Here is a 23,067-nt window from a genome sequence, read left to right on the forward strand (position 1 = left end):
GTCTTCTGAAGCAAATGGCTGTGTATTTCATTGTTCTGGCTACATGGGTGAAAACAGCAGTGGTTTTATAGGTGAAACACCAGCATTTGTGGTCCAGCTCTTCCACTAATTGCCTATATAGTTTGAGGCAAATTAACATAATATCTCTGAGTCTCCAGCAAATCAGCTCTGAAATGAAAATTGTAGCAAGCACTTTTCTAGTTGTTGGGAGGATCAAATGCTGCACATAGATAACAGCTATGAAAAAACTGGTGAAGAGAATTTCAGAGGTAAATCAAAATTTCTACAATGAATTTGTGGGTGATCCTCATTAATATCCCTTCCATGTTAAAATTCCTTTCTCCTCAGCCATACATGGAAAATAGGTCTAATTTCAGTCTACCTGAAACAGTCATCTGGAAGTTTCTTAATTGATGTCAATAGGAAAACTGTGGCAAGTAATGGAAGTGTTTAAAAAGACAGTATAAGATTTTCTTTTAGGATGGTATAGAAAACAAGGTTATATATCTTTCAAAATTCTTTTCCAGTTTTAACATTTGATTCTGTGAACACAAAGTTTGCTTTACATGAATGCAAAGAAAATCCCAGGCAGCATTTGTGTCAGAAGGAAGGGATGCTATCTCTCCTTGTGGAATAATTTTCCACTGTCCTGTGATTAGCTGGTGCCTCTTCTTCCCTCAAGCTTCAGTTTGACTATCATTTCCATGCTGAAGCTTAAGATAAGAGTGGAGGAAATTCAGCATACCTTGAAGGAGTTTCATCTTTTCTTGTGCCAGAGGTGTTCATTCTCAAAAAGGGCTTGGTGCTACTGCAGAAATGGTAGAAATCTGTCAATGCAGGCATTAAGATTCTGTGCTTCAAAATCTTTATCAATCAACTTGTGTCCAGCACTTTAATAGCGCCTGATGGTTGCATGCTTTAGTTTGCTAGCATGAGTGATCAGTAAACAAGATAAAGTTCACAAAGTTTAATATTATTAAACTGTTATGTAAACAGTCCCCTTATTTACAAGAAATTACTAATCTGGTCAGGACCCAGCATTTGTTGTATAACCCACAGTGTTTAAAAATGGCTCTCATAGCCTCATCTGAAAAAAAAGAACTGCCCGAAACATATTAGAGGGAATTTTTTTCTTTGATGTTCAACTGTAGTTAAAAGAATGTTGAATCATGAATGCTTCAGAATGATTTTAGAACAATTATGGAGGTTGTCAAGACCAAGCCTTACAATTTTTCCAAACAGAGCTTTCAGTCTAGAAATACGATCTTGTTTCCTATTTCCGTTTAGTTGTCCAGTTATAAAGTCATGGTCCTCTTTATTCTCCAAATTTCACAATGAGTTTCCTTCCTTGCAAGAGAGCTTTTATTTCCAGAGGCAATTCATACATCAGTGGACATTGTCTTCCTCTCTCTGAATCTCATTCATAGAGAGAGAGGGCTGGCCCATGTGGAACCCCTGAAGCTCCAACATTCTCATGGTTTTTCCCAGGGATGCAGAAAAACATAAATCTTAGCTCTGAATGGACATACAGAAAGATCTATAGTTGAACATCTATAGGCACTCACAGAAGCAGTTTTTGTTATTCTAGGGTTCGGTCAAAATCTGATCAAATTCTGATTTGTTTGTAAATGATCTTGGGCTTCAGGGTAAAAGAGCTTTCCTGGTATTGTGGACCAGCAGTAACTCCTATTCATCCCAACGCAGACCTCAGGACAGTCTGGGTCCAAAGGTGAATTCAGATCTCCTGTATGGCCCTCTGAGTGTCAGAGCACAGTCAGATCCTGTCATGGGAACACCCCCTGTACTACACCTCAAGCCTCTCACATTCTCTACCTCCCAAAGATCAAAGCCCTCCATCTGTACTCACCAGGGCTGCAGTAGCCTCTCTTCGTATTACTAGAGGAACAGCCAAACTGTGCTCCCTGTCCTCAGTCTTGGGCCCACAAACCCAGCCTCTACAAAGTAACTGAAGTCATGTATTTGAATTGCACAGCCCACCATTTTCCTCCTCCAGTTATATAAATAAAACCTTTAGGGCTTCCCTTTCCCACAGGTCTCAGGCCACATTCTGAGGACCTACCTATGGCACTTTGTGGTCTCCTTCATTCACCTAACTCTGCAGGGCCACTGCTTCTTCTGCAGGATTGTGACAAGAATCCCTAGAAAGGATGGTCAAAGCCTGGAAACTGGGGAAATAGTTTTATTTATTAGTTGAATTTACATGTTGCTTTTTTTTTTAAATTATTTGTTGCTTTGGGTCTTAGTTGTGGCATGCGGGATCTTCGTTGGGTCACACAGATCCTTTATGGTGGGCACAAGAACTCTCTAGTTGTGGCACGCAGGCTTAGCTGCTCCGATGCATGTGGGATCTTAGTTTTATCCAGCAGGAGTCAAACTCTCATCCCCTGTATTGCAAGACAAAATCTTAACCACTGGGCTACCAGAGAAGTCTTCTCATACTGCTTTTCAAAAGAGCACATGTAATGAAACCTGAACACAATATTGCATGGCTACAAATGGAGCTAGAGGTGGTAGAATGAACTTGACAATGTGGCTTCACATCCAAACTTCTCCCATTTTACTAGCTGTGCGGCTTCTGATGAAATGCTTGTCACCACTAAGCCTGAGTTTCCACCTCCACACAGTGCTGATAACACCAGCACCTACTTCCAGGGCTGTTTGAGACTTCAGATGCACAAAACGGCAACAAATGCGGGCTCTCCCCTTGCTATCACTTCTACGATTATTTAGGATAAGGAATACAAGCCAGTTAGAGCCATAAACTAAACATACATGTTATGAAGCTTCGAGCATCCTGATGGATACACTCCAAAATGAAAAAATGCGTGAGTTACATAGCTCATGATGGTTAGTTAAATTTTTTAGGAGAATGAACTTCCCTCAATAGCAAATACCCATATCAGCAGCTTTTGCAGAAAATGCAGAGCTGTTCTGGATGGAAATACTCTTTTAGCTCATGATTCAAACTGACACTGAATGATAAACTGCAGAATTGAGAAAGCTATTCTTTGTGCTTGGGTTGAGGTGTAGGGGTGATTAGCACCCTCTGTCCCATAACTGTCCAGTGCTCTATCTGGACCAAGGGTGACGTTTTGAGGCAGAAAAATGAAATGAGAAGCAGTGAGCTTCCAGGGTGTGAGGTCAGATCAGTGCAGCCTAACCAGAACATACAGATAATTTTTTTAGCATGCAATCTTTTTTCCCTAAGAAGCTACTATATCTAATCTGTTGCTTATTGTGTTTGAACCATCTGCCTGTCACACAATGTGTCACACAACTCACACCATATGAGAGAGACAGGGTATGTGCAGGTACACGTGTGTGTGTGTGTGTTTCACTGTGGCCAGAAACTCTCCCAGCTGCCATTCCTCAGCCAGTCACGATAACTGAAGCTTCCTGTCATCAATTGTATCATTCAACCTATTCAAATAAAATTCTGCTAAAATGACATCATCACAGATTATGTGAGCAAGGAGAACAGGCGTGAACAAAAGTTCTTTGTGTACTTTCCTCACATCACCTGGGATGTAGTTCTTTGTGCACACACAGCTCCAAAGTCAAGACGACATTTCCATGACCATATATCTGGGGGATTCCAATTACCCATAAAACCCTTGGGACCCCACCTCTGGTGAGTGCCCACTGAGGTGACAGTAAACCCTCACCATAAATGAGCCATGAGGGCCACTTGGCAGGACGATATTCTTCTACCACTGAAGTCTCAGAATCCATGAGGGGGCAGCATGCTTTGGGGCTTGGAGGGGCTAAAAGGGGAGATGGGCCCAGGGCAAGTTTGGGGGAACTCACTCCAGGGAGCAACTGAGGAGCAGATGGGCAGCATGGAGAATGCTTCTTTTCCTCAACAGCCAAGATATCACTCCTTTTGAGACCAGAATCCAGAGTAAAAACTTTCTAGATTTCTGGATTTCTGGAACTTGGCAACTTTTCCAGCATCTCTAGCAGTTGTAGATGCACTAAGATTCAGTTGAGGAAGTGAGTCAACTTCCTGGCTTCTTCCTGCCTGATATGCTCAACGGTTTATTTTGCCCTCAGTTTCCCCAGAATGTCCTTTCTCTGTATCTCTTTCTTGTAATCTATTTATCCTTCAAAGTCTGTTAACACTGTGATTCTGTGTAGTGTCTTTGGTTTTTTAACATCCTCATCTTCCCCTAGAAGATGCTGGGTTTTTTTCCCAGAGAACCTAGTGCCTTTCCATAAACTCACTGCACTGGATTGGATATTTTTTATGTTCTCCTTTCCCCTCTTGTGCCAACCCTCTTCCTGCAGACCCCCCTGTCCCCAAGGCAGGGTGCTCACTACCCTTGCTAAAAACCTGGAGGAAAGTGACTAACTTAGATCACCACTGACATTACCTTCAACCTTCAGGGTCGAACAGTCCACGGGGGAGATACAAAAATGCATTTTGATTATGATATGAAGGTTGATATTTAGAAAATAGAAATATGCAAATATCACAACTATATATAACCCAGTCACCTGAGAACATCACTGCAACAGCTATAGCTAAATAGATAATATCTTGAAATATCAACCAAAATGCCCTGTTCATTTCTTTTTGTGTAACATCCTTCACTGGTGGTCCAGGACAAAGATGCTTTATCTACCATCACGGAGAGATGGGTAGCAACAATGCAGACACTGAGCCAAATGCTTGTCTTTTATTCCTGGAGTGATTCTTAAGGCATAGATTTGAAATCCACAGCTTTCAGTGGCAGATAAATAAATTTTTTGAGAGACAGGTTTTTTTTAAAATTTTTATTATAATTTAAAAGATTGAAATATAGTTGACTTACAATGTTGTGTTAATTTCTGCAGTACAGCAAAGTGATTAGGTTGAGAGATAGTTTTTTTTATTATTATTATCTCTTTTTATCCAAGAAGTTGAAGATTTAAAAGACTTTGTCCAAAGAAATTACATCACCAATGAGAGAAAGAATATAGTAGGATGCAAATGAAGTTTCTCCTTTACCTGATTTACAATATCTACAACTTCCATAACTTTCACAAGAAAGAAATACATGTAAGCTAAAGAGCATAATCCTAGACAGCATATTAAAAAGCAGAGACATTACTTTGTCAACAAAGGTCCGTCTAGTCAAGGCTATGGTTTTTCCAGTAGTCATGTATGGATGTGACAGTTGGACTATAAAGAAAGCTGAGCACCGAAAAATTGATGCTTTTGAACTGTGGTGTTGGAGCAGACTCTTGAGAGTCCCTTACTGCAAGGAGATCCAACCAGTCCATCCTAAAGGAAATCAGTCCTGGGTGTTCATTGGAAGGACTAATGTTGAAGCTGAAACTCCAATACTCTGGCCACCTGTTGCGAAGAGCTGAGTCATTTGAAAAGACCCTGATGTTGGGAAAGATTGAAGGCAGGAGGAGAAGGGGACGACAGAGGATGAGATGGTTAGATGGCATCACCGACTCAGTGGTCATGAGTTTGGGTAAACTCCGAGAGTTGGTGACAGACAGGGAGGCCTGGTGTGCTGCAGTTCATGGGGTTGCAAAGAGTCGGACACAGCTGAGTGACTGAACTGAGCTGAACTGAATGGGCGTAATAATGTAATGAACAGAAATAAATCCACCACTTAACCCAATATATAGCACATCATTCACACCTTGCCTTTGGATAGATACCACTCCCATGAAGACCTGTTGCCTGCCGCACAGATAGCCACTCTCTTTCCACTTGCATTGTTATGCTCTGAAAAAAGAATTTATCATGTCTCTTTTACACTCCAGGTGCAGGGGTTGGAAGAATGCTAACTATTCACATGCACTGTAACTGGGTGAGGAAACCTGTGGGGTTTTGTTGGGTTTTGACTGGCGTAGGGCAGATGTTGTCAAAAATGTTCTCTGTTGTTAATTCACTGTCTTGGTCAGCTCGAGGTTCTGTAGCAAAATACCATAGACTGCGTTGATCAAACAACAACCATTTACTTCTCTCAGTTCTGGAGGCCAGAGGTTCAAGATCAATGTGCTGGCAGATTTGGTGCATGGTGAGGGCTCATTTCCTGGCCTGCAGATGACCACTTTCCCACTGTGTCCTCACATGGAGAAGGAGAAAGGGATCAGCTTTCTTCTGTATTATAAGAGTGCTAATCCCATTTCTGAGGTCTCTATTTTCAAGACCAAGTCACCTCCCTAAAGCCCAACCTTCTAATATGATTGCATGGGTGATTAGGGCTTCAACGTATCAATTAAGCCAGAACTAATTTAAACATTCAGTCCACAGCAGTCACCCTTTTCCCGGTCCTTTGAGAAAAGCAACAGACATTATAAAGAGCTTTGTTTTTGGTGTGTGCCCTTTGGCAGTTCTGGATCAAAGGCTCCTGTAGTTCCCCATCTAGGATATGTGAGAGGCAAGAAGAACTCGCCATCTGGACCCCTCAAAGACAGTTCCATTGCCAATTTTTTTTTCCTTTCCTGTGCATGAGTTACACATCGCTGTTTCTTTATATGTATCATAATTTTTTGTTGAAAACTAGACATGTTAACTAATACATTACAGTAAGCCTGGACACTAAAACTCCCCGCAATGTTTGTTGTTTCTTGTTTGCTGACTTGGCTGAGTGAGTTCAATGAAGTTGACTGTCCACAGTGTGCAGTGATTAATGTTGCTGCCTGAGCTGAAACCTTAGCCATAGGCATTGTCCCTGACACTGAAATGACAGTGGTTTTAGCCGGGCTCTTGGCTCTGATCCCTGACTCACCACTAAGCCTTTGGCTGGTCTGCCTCTATTGTCTTGTGTTCAGCTCTTAGCCTCCACTAATTGTTAGCTGATTGCTACATTGTTTTCAACACATCTTGAGTTACTGCTTTTTTTTTTCACGGTCTCATGTAACTAAATTTGGGCTCTTTGCAGGAGCAGGGTGTTCACAGTTCCTGAAGCTCCTTTCAACCACTGGAGAGAAACTCTTTTTCTGTATTTCTTTGTAAAATTTCTAGCTGGATTGCCATTTCACTTGATGCTGCTAGCATCATGGATCTCCAGTCTCCTCTTAATTGCTTACCACTAAGGTTTCTGCTGTTTTTGACAATATCCATAGGCGTGAACCTCCTCACGCTCTATCTGAAATAAAACCAGTTCCTGTAGGGAATGCCACAGAGCTCTCTGTTCTTACAGGCTGCTTCTTCCCTGAGTAGACTGCTGTGCCAGTGACTGGGGCCAAAGGCAGAAGTGACCCACTTCTCTTGGAGTGATGCCTCTGATCTTTTCAAGTTGCCCCTCCCAGTGTGAAGTCTCCCTCCTATGAGTAAGAAGAGCTGAAGGAGATCCACGCATGGTATTGTTAGCCCACTGCCCTTGGATAGATCTGAAACCTACAAGAGAGCTTCCGCTTCTCTTGGTCACAATCACCTGGAAGAAAAATTCTACATCCAAAAGCTCAGGGAGATAATGGATGCCAGAAGCCAACTGTATCTGTAGACAAGGATATGGGGCAGTGAGATCCCTGTCTCTCTAGCCGCTTACACATACAATAGAACTTTCATTCTACTAACTGGGTTGTGGGGTGCTGGGAATGGCTCTTCGTTCAAATGCTATAGACTCTCACTTCTCTTAAGATGCAGTAGCTTTTCTGGAATAAATTTTCTCCTTTTACTGTGCCCCCTTAGGATAATTTCCAAATACTTTAATGGGCTTAAAAAATAATTTTCACCAGTTAAACACTATTTCACTGGAAAGGGGTCTTAGATTCCCTCACATAAACATCTGGAAGTCCTGCTTCTGTAAAATGTGTTGAATAAACTATTAATATCTGGATTCCCTTTATAAATTTTATCAACAGTTTTTTTAATCAATGTTCATGGAGGTCATTCAGCTATAGTTTTCATATGGTTACTTTTTGCATGGTTTATTAGTTTCCTGTGTCTTCTGTAACAAATTACCATAACTTTTACAGCTTATAAAAAAGGAAATTTATTCTCTTGCAGTTCTGATGGCCAGAAGTTCAGCACCAGTTTCTCAATGAACCAAAGTCAGGGTGTCAGCAGGCTGTACTCTCTCAGGAGCTCTCGGGTAGAATCTGCTGTCTGACATTTCTTTGCTTGTGGCCTTACCACTCTAACCTCTACCCTTTTAGTCACATGGCCCCCTTCTTTTCTCTATGATAATTTTCCCCTGCCTCTGTCTTACAAGTACATTTGTGAGTGAATTTAGAATCTACCTAGAAAATCTAGGATCAAGCTCTGATGCCTTTGGGTATCAATTACCTAGTCTTTTATATACGGTACATCTCTTTCCATCCTTTTACTTTCAAACTATTTTCATTCTTGCTCTCAGAAAGAGCATAGACTTGGACCTTTCATTTTTTAATTGAGACTGAAAATCTCTGCCTTTTTACTGGGGTGTTTAAATTATTCACATTCATTGCAAATATTGATGTGGTTAGATTTCCATTTTTATTTCTTTCAATTTATTTTCTATATATCTCTCATTTGTTTCTTTGTTTTTTCTTGTTTTGGCTTTCTTTTGTGTTCTGTAGTTTTTTCAGTGTACCATTTCAAATTCTGTTTTTTAAATTCTATTTTGGGACTTATTCTTTTAGTGATTTCTCAGGGACAATAATATGAGGCTTAACTTCTCACAATTGACTTCAAAATAATGCTAAGCTACCTCTGGTAAAATATAGAAACTTTAACATAGCTCCATAATAGAACTCTATGGTCTGATATATCACATGCCTTTGTGGTATGATAAGAATATATAGTCCATGGGGGTCTCAAAGAGTTTGACACAACTTAGTGACTAAACAACAACCAGAGTATAAATGGTTCTTGTTCTGAATTGCTGGCACAGAGCTCCAAAGCCCATGGGATTTCATAGGACCATCTCAGCTTTGCTAATGAAGGGACTCTGTGGGCCCCTAAATTAGAGAGTTGTAACTTTGGGCTATCCCAACCTCTGGGGACGGAAGGAGGAGCTGGAGATTTCTGTCCTAAAAGTCCTAAAGGTCACAGAAAATTAATCAACTATGGGAAAAACGAGATTGAAACAATGTTGGTCAACTGCCTCATGGAGTTACCAAGGGAGAAGAGTGTGCCCAAGTGCTTAGACATTTAAAAACCACAGATTTCGCAGTCTGCTTGTGGAAATGTATGCCCCTGGTTTCATCTCAAAGACAGGAAATCTGTTGGGCAGTGTGGTTGGTGATGCTGGTGTCTCTGCCCAACTTGATACCTCTAAACCAGAGGTCAGATGGGCACATCTGGGACACACTGTACTTCTCCAACAAAGGGTTTCTAAAGATTCCCACCTAAGCGCAGCAGTGTATGATATATGCATAAATCTCAGTAACATGACAGACAACATTGGAGGGTATCAGTCTATACCAGTCCATAAAACTGAAGGTCTTATGCTATGTTGCTAGCTGACACTGGATTTTGGTAAGTTTTATTTTCTTCATATGTCTTGCTCCCAGTTCCTGTATCCATTTTCAGTAGAATATGCAAGTGAGCACATGAGCTGAAAACCCACATCTGTATGCTGGCTATGTGAGGGTGTCCATTAAATGTCTGACACAATAGCTTTGAATTGAAATCAGACGTTGCCCTAGGCAAATCCAAATAAATGTGAGAGCAGAGTTCAAATGAACATTTATTTATAGAACTATTGCCTTTAGCTTTTCTTTTCTTCCTAAAAATTTTAAAGAAAATTAAAAACTAAACACTACTATTTCACTCAAAATTGATACCCTCATACAAATTTTTGGAGGTTTTTTTTTTTACATTCACTCTTTCAGTCTTGCTAGCCAGTGATTTATTACTGGTTTTAAGTTGTTGTCTCAGAATCTCCAGACCTAACCCAAGCACTTGAAGAGTCCAGAGAAAGATATTCCTAAAATCACATTAAAAAAAGAAGCAAGTTTTATATGAAACATTGCTGTAAAATGATGCATACTATTTTAGCAATGATTGTAATATTAAATATCTGAGCTTAATCGTTTGATACATTATTTAAGTTTAATTGTCAGGGTAGAAAATAAATGTTCACTTCTCTTAGAGGCTGGGTCAAGGTGTAAGTTCCACATATCTTGTAGGCAGCAGAATTCAAAGGAGGCAACCAAAGTACAGCCCCGGAAAGGTAGTATTTTGGGGGGTGGAAAAGTGCTCTGTTTATATATAAACCCACACAGGATAACAATTTTACACACATGGACACATTTTAAATCACTGCTATTTTAGAATGACCAATATATTCAGAAATGAATTGGCTTTGTTATTCAGTTGCCAAGTCATGTCCAACTCTTTGCAACCCCATGGACTGCAGCATACCAGGCTTTTCTGTCCCTCACCATCTCCTGGAGTTTGCCCAAGTTCATGTCCATTGGCTTACAAGCTCTTTTTGCATTCCACTTTTTCATTTTAGGACTATATTAGTCTTTCTAACTGAAGCAAATTGTGGTGCTAACTCTCCAATCAACAGGGTTGACCTTGCTCAGTCCTTTTTTTCCACCTGTTCTATGTGGCACTAGTGGTAAAGAACCCAACTGCCAATGTAGGAGACACAGGAGAAGTGAATTTGATCCCTGGGTTGGGAAGATCCCTGAAGGAGGATGGCAACCCACTTCAGTATTCTTGCCTGGAGAATCCCATAGACAGATGAGTGACAATCTATGGGGTTGCGAAAAGTAAGACATGACTGAGGCAACTTAGCACGACAGCACAGTCCTTTTTTTGAAAAATAAATTTATTTTGCATTTACTCTTGAATGGTGATTTAGTTAAATCACCAGTTGTTTTCTTTCAGCTCTTTAGAAGAAGTATTCTGATGTGTTTTGAAATCTATTTTTACTCGAAGTGAAGTCTGCTGCCATTCTAATACTCACTTTGTGGGGGAGGGAGGAACTATATGCCTTTTCTCTATTTTACTTTTTGAGTTTCTCCTTTGGCTTTTCAGTTTATGTGCACATGCACAAATGTACAACATATGCCTGAGCACAACCAAGCTTGTATGTATGGGCACACACATCACACATATATATGTTTGCAAACATACGTGCTAGCAGACATGTATAGAGGAACACACACCTTTAGTTAGGTTTTGAATTGTTGTTACTTATCCTGATCAGGGCTCATTTATTCATGCAGCATTTTTTGTGTCTAACAGTGCTGGATTGTATTTTTGTCATATATTTGTCATGTATTTATTAATTTGGAAATATTCGAATATCTTCCAATAGGGAAAATTCTCAGAAGTTTTTTTCAATTTTTTCCTGTCCCTCATCCTTTCTCTTATCTCCCACTATTTAACCTTTTAAATGTATGTTATTGTTACTGTTGTTCAGTCTCTAAGTCCTGTCTGATTCTTTGTGACCCCATGGACCGCAGCACAATAGACTCCTCTGTCCTCCACTATCTTCCAGAGTTTGCTTAAATTCATGTCCACTGAGTCAGTCCTGCTATCTAACCATCTCATCGTCTGTCATCTCCTTCTCCTCCTGCCATCAATCTTTCCCAGCATCAGAGTCTTTTCCAATGAGTTGGCTCTTTGCATCCGGTGGCCAAAGTATTGGAGCTTCAGCTTCAGCATCAGTCCTTCCAATGAATATTAAGGGTTGATATCCTTTAGGATTGATTGGTTCGATCTTGTAGTCCAAAGGAACTCTCAAGTGTCTTCTCCTGCACCACAGTTCAAAAGCACCAATTCTTCAGTGCTCAGCTTTCTTTATAGTCCAACTCTCATATCTGTACATGACTACTGGAAAAACCAGAGCTTTGACTATATGGACCTTGGTCGGCAAGATAATTGTCTCTGCTTTTTAATATGCTGCCTAGATTTGCCATAGCTTTTCTTCCAAGGAGCAAGCACCTTTTAAATTTCATGGCTGCAGGCACTGTCTACAGTGATTTTGGAGCCCAAAAAAATAAAATCTGTTACTACTTCCACTTTCCCCCCTTTTATTTGCCACAAGGTGATGGGACTGAATGCCATGATTTAGTTTTTTTCTTTTAATGTTGAGTTTTAAGCCAGCTTTGTCACTCTCCTCTTTCTCCTTCATCAAGAGGGTCATTAGCTCCTCTTCACTTTCTGCCATTAGCATGCTATCATCTGCATATTTGAGGTTGTTGATTTTTCTCCTGATAATTTTAATTCCAGCTTGTGATTCATTCAGCCTGGCATTTCACATGATATATTCTGCATATGCATATAAGTTAAATGAGCAGCGTGACAATATACTGCCTTGTCATACTCCTTTCCCAATTTTGAACCAGTCAGTTCCATATCTGGTTAACCACAGACAGGTTTCTCAGGAGACAGGAAAAGTGTTTGGGTACACCCATCTCTTTAAGAATTTTCCACATGTTGCTGTGATCCACATAGTCAAAGGCTTTAGTGTAGTCAATCCAAATAAACAAAATAAGCAATTAAAAAGGAGAAATCTCAGTCAATACTGCAGAAATACAAAAAGAGAGAGAGAATACTATGAACAATTATGGGTCAACAAATTTGACAACCTAGAAGAAGTAGACTGCTTTCTAGAAACATACAGCCCACCAAAACTGAATTAAAAATAAATAGATGATTTGATCATCTCACAATTTGTATGGAAATATAAGAAACCTCGAATCGCCAAAGCAATCTTGAGGAAGAAGAATGGAACTGGAGGAATCAACCTGCCTGACTTCAGGCTCTACTACAAAGCCACAGTCATCAAGACAGTATGGTACTGGCACAAAGATAGAAATATAGATCAATGGAACAAAATAGAAAGCCCAGAGATAAACCCACGCACATATGGACACCTTATCTTCGACAAAGGAGGCAAGAATATACAATGGAGAAAAGACAATCTCTTTAACAAGTGGTGCTGGGAAAACTGGTCAACCACTTGTAAAAGAATGAAACTAGAACACTTCCTAACACCGTACACAAAAATAAACTCAAAATGGATTAAAGATCTAAACGTAAGACCAGAAACAGTAAAACTCCTAGAGGAAAACATAGGCAAAACACTCTCCGACATAAATCACAGCAGGATCCTCCATGACCCACCTCCCAGAATATTGGAAATAAAAGCAAAAATAAACAAATGGGACCTAATTAAAATTAAAAGCTTTTGCACAACAAAGGAAACTATAAACAAGGTGAAAAGACAGCCTTCAGAATGGGAGAAAATAATAGCAAATGAAGCAACAGACAAACAATTAATCTCAAAAATATACAAGCAACTTCTGCAGCTGAATTCCCGAAAAATAAACGACCCAATCAAAAAATGGGCCAAAGAACTAAACAGACATTTCTCCAAAGAAGACATACAGATGGCTAACAAACACATGAAAAGATGCTCAACATCACTCGTTATTAGAGAAATGCAAATCAAAACCACAATGAGGTATCATTTCACACCAGTCAGAATGGCTGCTATCCAAAAGTCTACAAGCAATAAATGCTGGAGAGGGTGTGGAGAAAAGGGAACCCTCTTACACTGTTGGTGGGAATGCAAACTAGTACAGCCACTATGGAGAACAGTGTGGAGATTCCTTAAAAAACTGGGAATAGAACTGCCATATGACCCAGCAATCCCACTGCTGGGCATATACACCGAGGAAACCAGAATTGAAAGAGATGCGTGTACCCCAATGTTCATCGCAGCACTGTTTACAATAGCCAGGACATGGAAGCAACCTAGATGTCCATTAGCAGACGAATGGATAAGGAAGCTGTGGTACATATACACAATGGAATATTACTCAGCCATTAAAAAAAATACATTTGAATCGGTTCTACTGAGATGGATGAAACTGGAGCCCATTATACAGAGTGAAGTAAGCCAGAAAGAAAAACAACAATACAGTATACTAATGCATATATATGGAATTTGAAAGATGGTAACGATAACCCTATATGCGAGACAGACTAAGAGACACAGATGCATGGAACAATTTTATGGACTCTGAGGGAGAAGGTGAGGGTGGGACGTTCTGGGAGAATAGCATTGAAACATGTATATTATCATATGTGAAACAGAACACCATTCCATGTTCGATGCATGTGACAAGGGCTCAGGGCCGGGGCAATGGGATGATCCAGAAGGATGGGATGGGGAGGGAGGTGGGTGGGGGGTCCAGGAAGGGGAACACATGTAAACCCATGGCTGATTCATGTCAATGTATGGCAAAAACTATTACAATATTGTAAAGTAATTAGCCCCCAACTAAAATAAATAAATTTATAAAACAAACAAACAAACAAAAAAAACAAAATGTTGAAAAAAAAAAAAGAATTATTTAAAAGTTTATTGAAATTAATTTAAAAATTAAAATTTTAAGAATTATAAAAGTAAAAAAAAAAAAAATAGATGATTTGAACAGATTGATCACTAGAAGTGAACTAGTATCTTTAAAAAAAAAAAAAAAGCTTCCTACTAACAAAAGTTCAAGATCAGATGGCTTGCTTCGCTGGCAAATTCTACCAAGGAAGAACTTATACCAATCCTTTTCAAACTCTTCCAAAAGACTGAAGAGGAGGGAACACTCCCAAAGACATTCTATGAAGCCTCCATCACGCTATATGAAAACAAGGCAAAGATAGCACCAAAAAATTAAATTACAGGCCAATATCTTTGAAGAATATAGAACAAAAATTCTCAATAAAATATTAGCAAACCAAATCCAACAGCACATTAAAAAAAAAGATCATGTACCATAGCCAAGTGGGACTCATTCCAAGTTCACAAGCATGGTTCAACATACACAAATCAATCAATGCAATGCAGTATATTAACAAAAGATAAGTAAAAAACCCACAAGATCATCTCAATAGATGCAGAAAAAACATTTGACAAAATTCAACATCTATTCATGATTAAAAAAAAAAGAAACTCTTACCACAATGAGTATAGAGGAAACATATCTCAACATAATAAAAGTTGTTTAAGACAAACCCACAGGCAATATAATATTCAATGGTGAAAAGCTGAAAGCCTTCCCACTAAAATCTGGAACAAGACAAGAATTCCCACTCACACCACTTCTGTTCCACATAGTATTGGAAGTCCTAGCTATAGAAATTAGGCAAGAAATTTAAAAAAAAGTTATCCAAACTGGAAAGGAAGAACTAACATTGTCATTATATGCAGATGACATGATGTTATATACAGAAAGCCCTAGGCACTCAACAGAAAACCTACTAGATCTAATAATGAATTCAGCAAAATAGCAGGATACAAGATTAACATTCAGGAATCTGTTGCATTTCTTTACACTAACAGTGAAATATCAGAAAGGGAATGTAAAAACAATAACTTTCAAAATTGCACCAAAAAGAAGTATCTAATAAACCTGACCAAGGAGGTGAAAGACTTACATGTTGAGAAATATAAAATATTAATAAAGGAAGTCAAAGAGAATTCAAAGAAATGGAAAGATATCCCATGCTCTTTGATTGAAAGAATTAATGTTGTTAAAGTGGCAGTACTATCCAAAGCAATCTATAGATTTAATGTGATCTCTATCAAATTACCCATGATATATTTCACAAGGCTAGAATAAATAATCCAAAAAAGTTTTTGGAACTATAATAGACTCAGAATTTCCAAAGCAATCCAAGGTGTGGGGAGGAAGACAATAAAGCAAGAGGCATAATTTTTTCAGACAATACTACAAAGCTATAGTAATCAAAACAATGTGGTATTGGTATAAAAACAGACATATGGATTAATGAGAGAAAATAGAGAGCCCATAAATAAATCCACACACTTATGGTCAACTAAGGATGCAAGAATATAAAATGGGAAAAATAAAGTCTCTTCAGCAAGCAGTAAAGTTAGACAGCTGCATGTAAATCAATGATGTTAGAAGATACCCTCACACCATGCACAAAAGCAAACTTAAAATGGTTTAAAGACAAATGTAAGATATGATACCATAAAACTTCTAGAAGATAGCATAGCAAAACATTCTCTGACATAAATCATACCAATGTTTTCTTAGGTCATTCTCTTAAGGCAGAAGAAATAAAAACAAAAATTAACAAATGCAACCTAATCAAGCTTACAAGATTTTGCACAGAAAAAAAAAAATTAAAAAAAGACAATTTACTGAATGGAAGAAAATATCTACAAATGATGCTACTGACAAAGGCTTAATTTCCAAAATATACAAACAGCTCATCAATTCAATAATAACAACAACAACAAAATACAACCCAATCAAAAAATAGGCAGACAACCTTAATAGACATTTCTCCAAAGAATACATATAAACAGTCAGAAGGCACATGAAAAAAGATGCTCAACATCACTAATTATTAGAGAAACGCAAATCAAAACTACAATGGGGTACCACTTCACACCAGTCAGAATGGCCATCATTAAAAAGCCTACAAATAACCAATACTGGAGAGAGTGTGGAGAAAAAAGAACCCTCCTACACTGTTGGTGGAGAAGTAAATCGGTGCAGACACTATGGAAAATAATATAGAGGCTCCTCAAAAAAGCCAAAACTGGAGTTACCATATGATTCAGCAATCCTACTCCTATGCATATATCCAAACAAAATTATAATTCAAAAAGATATAAGCACCCTTGTATTCATAGCAGTACTGTTCACAATAGTCAAGACATGGAAACAATCTAAATGTCCATTGACTAATGAATGAATAAAGAAGATGTAGTACCTACAGGGGCTTCCGTGGTGGCTCAGACTGTAAAGAATCCGCCTGTAACGCAGGAGACCTGGCTTCCATCACTGGGTTGGGAAGATCCCCTGGATGAGGCATCAAAACCCACTCCAGTATTCTTGCCTGGAGAATCCCATGGACAGAGGAGCCTGGCGGGCTACAGTCCATGTGGTAGCATAGAGTCAGACAAGACTGAGCAACTAAGCACAGCACAGTACATACATAAAATGACATACTGTATGTGCATGCTAAACACTAGTCAGCCATAAAATGCCACTTGCAGTAACATGGATGCAACTAGAGATTATCATATTAAGTGAAGTCAGAAAGAAAGTACCATACCATATCACTCAAGCATAGAATCTAAAATATGGCACCAGTGAAGGGAAGGGAAGGGAAGGGAAGTCGCTCAGTCGTGTCCGACTCTTTGCGACCCCATGGACTGTAGCCTACCAGGCTCCTCCGTCCATGGGATTCTCCAGGCAAGAATACTGGAGTGGTTTGCCATTTCCTTCTCCAGGGGATCTTCCTGACCCAGGGATCGAACCCAGGTCTCCCGCATTGGAGGCAGACGCTTTAACCTCTGAGCCACCAGGGAAGTCTGGCACCAATGAACCTATCTACAAAACAAAAACAGACTGACAGACATAGAGATCAAACTTGTGGTTGCTGAGGTGGCTGCCGGGCAGCCTGCTACGCCCAGGCCCGTCTCCCGCAGCCTTTGTTGCCAGTCCTTGCCCGGCGGCCCGCCCCGTCCTCCAGGTCCGCGCGCTGCCGGCTGGACGTTGCGCCGCGTCCGGCACCGCTGCTGTTGTTGCGCGACCTGCTGTGCTTGGTGCCGGCGGCGGCCGGGAAGCTGGAGGCAAAGTTCAGCCCCGACCCCAGGCCAACATGGCTGAAGTTAGCACTGATCAGTCCAACCTGTCTGCAGTCAAGGAAGTGGGCTGAGATTCTGCCGTCCTGGAGGACCACACCCTGGCCCACAGCCTGCAGGAACAAGAGACTGAGCCTCATTTGGCATCGAATGTTCAGCAGAACCGATTGGTCCAGCATGATCTGCAGGTGGCTAAGCAGCTTCAAGAGGAAGATTTGAAAGCACAGGCTCAGGTGCAGAAGCTCTATAAAGACCTTGAATAACAAGACTGTGAAATTGCTCAGGAGATTCAGGAGAAGCTGGCTATTGAGGCAGAGAGACCACGCATTCAGAAGAAGGATAAGGACATTGCTCGACTCTTGGAAGAAAAGGAGTTACAGGTAGAGAAAAAGTGAAAGAAACACTTTCCGGAGTCTTCTGGAGTCAGTGCTTATGGTGATAGTTACTATTATGAAGATGAAGGAATTAAGCCCAGAGTAATGAAAGAAGTGGTCTCTACTCCATCACAAGTGACCCACAGGGATCAGGAATGGTATGATGCTGAAATTGCCAGAAAACTTGAAGAAGAAGAAATTTTGGCTACCCAGGTGGACATGAGAGCAGCTCAAGTAGCCCAGGATGAAGAAATCACTAGACTTCTAATGGCTGAAGAAAAGCAAGCTTACAGGAAAGCCAAGGAGCAGGAGAAATCATTTTTGGACAAAAGAAAGCATGACCCTGAGTGGAAGCTCAAGACAGCTAAACCAGCACACTCAAAGTCAAAAGAGCGTGATGAACCTCACCGTTCTAAGAATGATAGGCTAGCAGGGTCACCGCCACCTACCATGACAGATGCTGAGGGTTTGGATTACACTCCTTCTGGAAACCAGCATAATTCCACACATCACTACTCAAAGTCAGAGTCTTCTCATAAAGGTTTCCATTATAAACTGTAAAAACCTAGGAATCTGTCTTGAAAACGGACCCACTGTAGCAAAATTACTGGATGATACAGAACACATTCCATGCTTATTTTTTTCCCCTTCTATTTTGTATTCCTGAGATTTATCCTCAGGTGTTTTTTGGACCATGAATAATTTGCATTCATTTAAAATGTTTTGGTTATTCCTGATCACTTGGGCAGTACAAGAAAATTTAGCTTCTGAATATAGGTCACCTCTATGGAGCATATTCTTCCTGGGGTATAGTATATACCCCAGCTATATAAGATAAGATATTTCTGGGTTATATACCTGGGGTAAGAGTTCTATAAAATGCCATTTTCATTAGGTATGGACTATTGATATTTAAGGAGTAGGCTTTACTTAGCAACTAGGATTTTGTGAAGATAATGATCGAAGTAAAACATAATGTTTGGATGCAATGCAGAATAAAAGAATATAAGAAGTAGCAAAAAACAAACAAACAAACAAAAAACACCACTTGTGGTTGCCAAGGAGTGGGGGAAGGAGAGGAATGGACTAGGAGTGACTAGGAATTTGGGGTTGGTTGATGCAAACTATTACATTTAGAATGGATAAACAACAAGATCCTATTGTATAGCACAGGGAACTATATCTAGTCTCCTGGGATAAACCATAATGGAAAAGAATACTAGAAAAATAATGTATATATGTGTTCAACTTGCTGTACAGCAGAGGTTAGCACAACATTGTAAATAAACTCTCCTTCAATTAAAAAAGAATAAATGTGTATGTGTGGGAGGAGAAATGATGAAAGACATAGTAAATGGGGTAAGACCACAGCTGGTGAATCTGTGTAAAGGGCATGCAGAAAAACTTTGTACAACTCTTGCAATTTTTATGTAGTTTGGAAATTATATACAAAGTTACAAAATGTTACTAGGTATGTGTATATTGTAATACAGATAGAGGATGAATTAGTAATAAAAATGTGGGAAATTATCAATATAGATATACAGATACCCTTTGAACAATTTTTGCCATTTTGTTGCAAACCTGTAATTATTTCAAAGTGACGTAATTATACTCCAAAAATGCCCATATTCATGTATTCATATGATACATTCTTTCCATGATAAAGTGGTGCCCAAAGCAGCTGCTCTGAAGTCAAACAGGAACCCTTCCACAAACACTATTCACTTTGATAACCCTCTAGGACCCTGTCTGATGAGCAGGTACAGCTTTCTTGGAGGTCATGTCTGAGCTAAGACTCAGAGGTTAGGGAGATAGCGCCCAAGTGAAGAGGGGAGGAAAATCCACCCGCACAGTGGCTGGCATCAAAGGAGACGGCAGTTCCTTGGGGCTACAGGGCAATGCCCAGCACCATCTGTAAGCTGTATGCATATTCAATTAGCAGTTATTGAAAAAAATAATTTTGACTGCATAAAAATTAAAATCCTCTTTAAAAGTAATTTTGATAAAGTAAAAAATAGATTCTGCAAAACACTGGGAGCAAATATGACATACATGTGATATCTTTATTATTTAAAGAGCTCATGGAAGTTGGTAAGGGAAACTTCAGACCTCAATAGGTGAAAAAGCATTTATGTCTTTTTTTTTTAAAGTACACATCATAAGAAAACAAGAAAGTATTCTAAATCCATTTATTTTTTAACAAATTCCTCTCTTTGTAAATGCAAAAAAAAAAGCCAAGTATGTATCTCACAGAAGACCACTATGCTTTCAGTAATAAAAGGCAATAGATATGCTATTAATATATGTAGAAAAAATAAAATAATAAAGATGCATTTAAGTAGCTAAAACCTGGGAAGAATCAATAAAATGTTAATATGAATCACTATAAGGTAAATTATTATATTTTGCTATAATCATTGTGCTTTACTAAATTTCTCTAATTTCAACCGATATCATGTATTATATTTAAAATGAGAAAAAGGCAGTGATTGATTTCAAGGTCCTATACTCCTTACTTGTCACCCCCTCTCTTTATTTTTTCTGTTTTCCTGACCAGCATGGTAAGTTACATGGTAGGAAATATTGTTACTTGTATGAAATTTAGATTTATCTTAAATTTTATATCAGTTTCAGGTGAACAACATCATGACTCAATATTTGTTGTTGTTTAGTCATCATTATTTGTATATGTTACAAAATAATCACCACAGTAAGTCTAGTTAACATCCATCACCATGCATAGTTACAGAATCTTTTTTCCTGTGATAAGAGTTTTTACGATTTACTCTCTTAGCAACTTTAAAACAGGTAATCCTGTTTTATTAACTATAGTCACTATGCTGTACATTATGTCCCCATAAAAACAGGATGTTTTAACAGATAGATGTATTTTTGAGCAAATGAGATGTGAAGATTAAGAGCAGAATTTCTTTTAGGATAGCAACTACATAAAATATTTCAGGCTAAATACCTTTATCGGAGAAGGCAATGGCACTCCACTTCAGTACTCTTTTTTTTTTAATAAACTTATTTATTTTAGTTGGGGGTAATTACTTTACAATATTGTAGTGGTTTTTGCCATACATTGACATGAATCAGCCATGGGTTTACATGTGTTCCCCATCCTGAACCCCCCTCCCACCTCCCTCCCCATCCCATCCCTCTGGGTCATCCCATTGCCCCAGCCCTGAGCATTTGTCTCATGCATTGAACCTGGAATGGTGTTCTGTTCCACATATGATAATATGCATGTTTCAATGCTATTGTCCCAGAACGTCCCACCCTCACCTTCTCCCTCAGAGTCCATAAGACTCTTCTATGCATCTGTGTCTCTTATTCTGTCTCGCATATAGGGTTATCGTTATCATCTTTCAAATTCCATATATATGCATTAGTATACTGTATTGTTGTTTTTCTTTCTGGCTTACTTCACTCTGTATAATGGGCTCCAGTTTCATTCATCTCAATAGGACCGATTCAAATGTATTCTTTTTAATGGCTGAGTAATATTCCATTGTGTATATGTACCACAGCTTCCTTATCCATTCGTCTGCTGATGGACATCTAGGTTGCTTCCATGTCCTGGCTATTGTAAACAGTGGCACCTCACTCCAGTACTCTTGCCTAGAAAATCCCCTGGATGGAGGAGGCTGGTAGGCTGCAGTCCATGGGATCGCTAAGAGTCGGACATGACTGAGCGGCTTCACTTTTGCTTTTCACTTTCATGCATTGGAGAAGGAAATGGCAACCCACTCCAGTGTTCTTGCCTGGAGAATCCCAGGGACAGAGGAGGCTGGTGGGCTGCCATCTATGGGGTCACACAGAGTCGGGCACGACTGAAGTGATTTAGCAGCAAATACCTTTATGGGGGGTTAGTCCTGCTGGGGTCCTTCAGCCTTCGCCTGTGTTTTATCTCCCAGAACAAAGCTTTCAACCTCTTATGATAGGTGATGTAATCAAGGCTAGAAGAAGAAGGGCTCCCTGTAGAGTGTGGGCAGCCTTTGACTTCTGTGGGAGGTGGCTCTGGGAGAGGGGAAGTATCAGCTGCTAGTTCTAATGCAGAATCCTTAATGGAGAATCAGGGGTAAAAGGGACAGAATGGGAGCAGGATTTGTAAATAAAATTTTATTGAAGTACAGCCTTGCCCATCCTCAATGCATCATCTATGGCTGTTTTTGTGCTAGAGCATCAGAGTCAAGTGGCTGTGGCAATGACCTGACAGCCCACAAAGTCTAAAATACCCGCTCTCAGTCCCTTTACAGGAAATGTTCATCAGCCCTGAGTTAGTCAGTCTACCCAGATTCCTCTCTTTAACTTGACATCTTTACCTTTTGTTCTTACTGGAAACTTTTGTCGTTGATATCAGCAACAAAAACAAAAGTGAAGGCTTCTTCCAAAGTGTTTGTACTATCAAGTTTATAACTAGCCACCCAATTGATCTTGGTAGGAAAGGCTATTACTGACATGAAATTCAGACTAACCACAAATTTCAGGAAAATTGTGCATTTAGCTAACTCTACGGTATTGCAGCTTTATTTACACAGACATTGCAGGCCCTTCCTGAGAATGTGCTGTGTACAGGAATCAAGAGCATAATTGCCATGGTTCCATGATTCCTACAAAACCAAGTGAAATTTATGGTCAGAGAAAATTCTCTAGGAAGTCAATATTATGAAACAGGTTGGAGAGTAATAACAGCAAGCACCCTGCCAGCTTGCTTGTTTTCTTCAGTGTTTTCTTCTGGGAAGGTCAAAACGACCTAAGAATTTCCAGATTTCTAAACAACTCCAGAAAACAAAGAACCCCAGAAGAACCTAGGAGATGGATAAAAGCTACCACCTAGAGAGTAGGTGTAGGACAGGTTTCTCTTGGCCTTTGCAGATAACAGCTCTTTACCTTAGTTTTCCTTGTACGTGTGCAGGATCACTATGGGACTTTCTGGTTTTATGGGGACCTTTTCAGATAAGTGGGCATATTTTGCTGTTACTATGACCCTTGAGTGATGATGAGTTACATCCTTTATGACACAATTTTCCTCTGTCAAATGAAAACGCTAGATATCATTTGGAGAGATGGCCTGCAGACAGATCAGCAAGCTCTCTTTTATATTTAGTAATTCAATCTAGAAACTTTGAACTCCCTGTAAGAAT

General features: G+C 39.5%; 1 pseudogene; it reads left to right on the forward strand.

The window, feature by feature from the left end:
* Window positions 1-17,557: 17,557 nt before the first annotated feature.
* LOC145522798 (coiled-coil domain-containing protein 50 pseudogene) lies at window positions 17,558-18,515 on the forward strand (annotated as a pseudogene).
* Window positions 18,516-23,067: the final 4,552 nt, after the last annotated feature.

The sequence above is a fragment of the Giraffa tippelskirchi genome, chromosome 10 (genome assembly GCF_054371585.1).
Source record: "Giraffa tippelskirchi isolate mGirTip1 chromosome 10, T2T-mGirTip1v1.2.pri, whole genome shotgun sequence".
In the NCBI taxonomy this organism is placed as follows: Eukaryota; Metazoa; Chordata; class Mammalia; order Artiodactyla; family Giraffidae; genus Giraffa; species Giraffa tippelskirchi.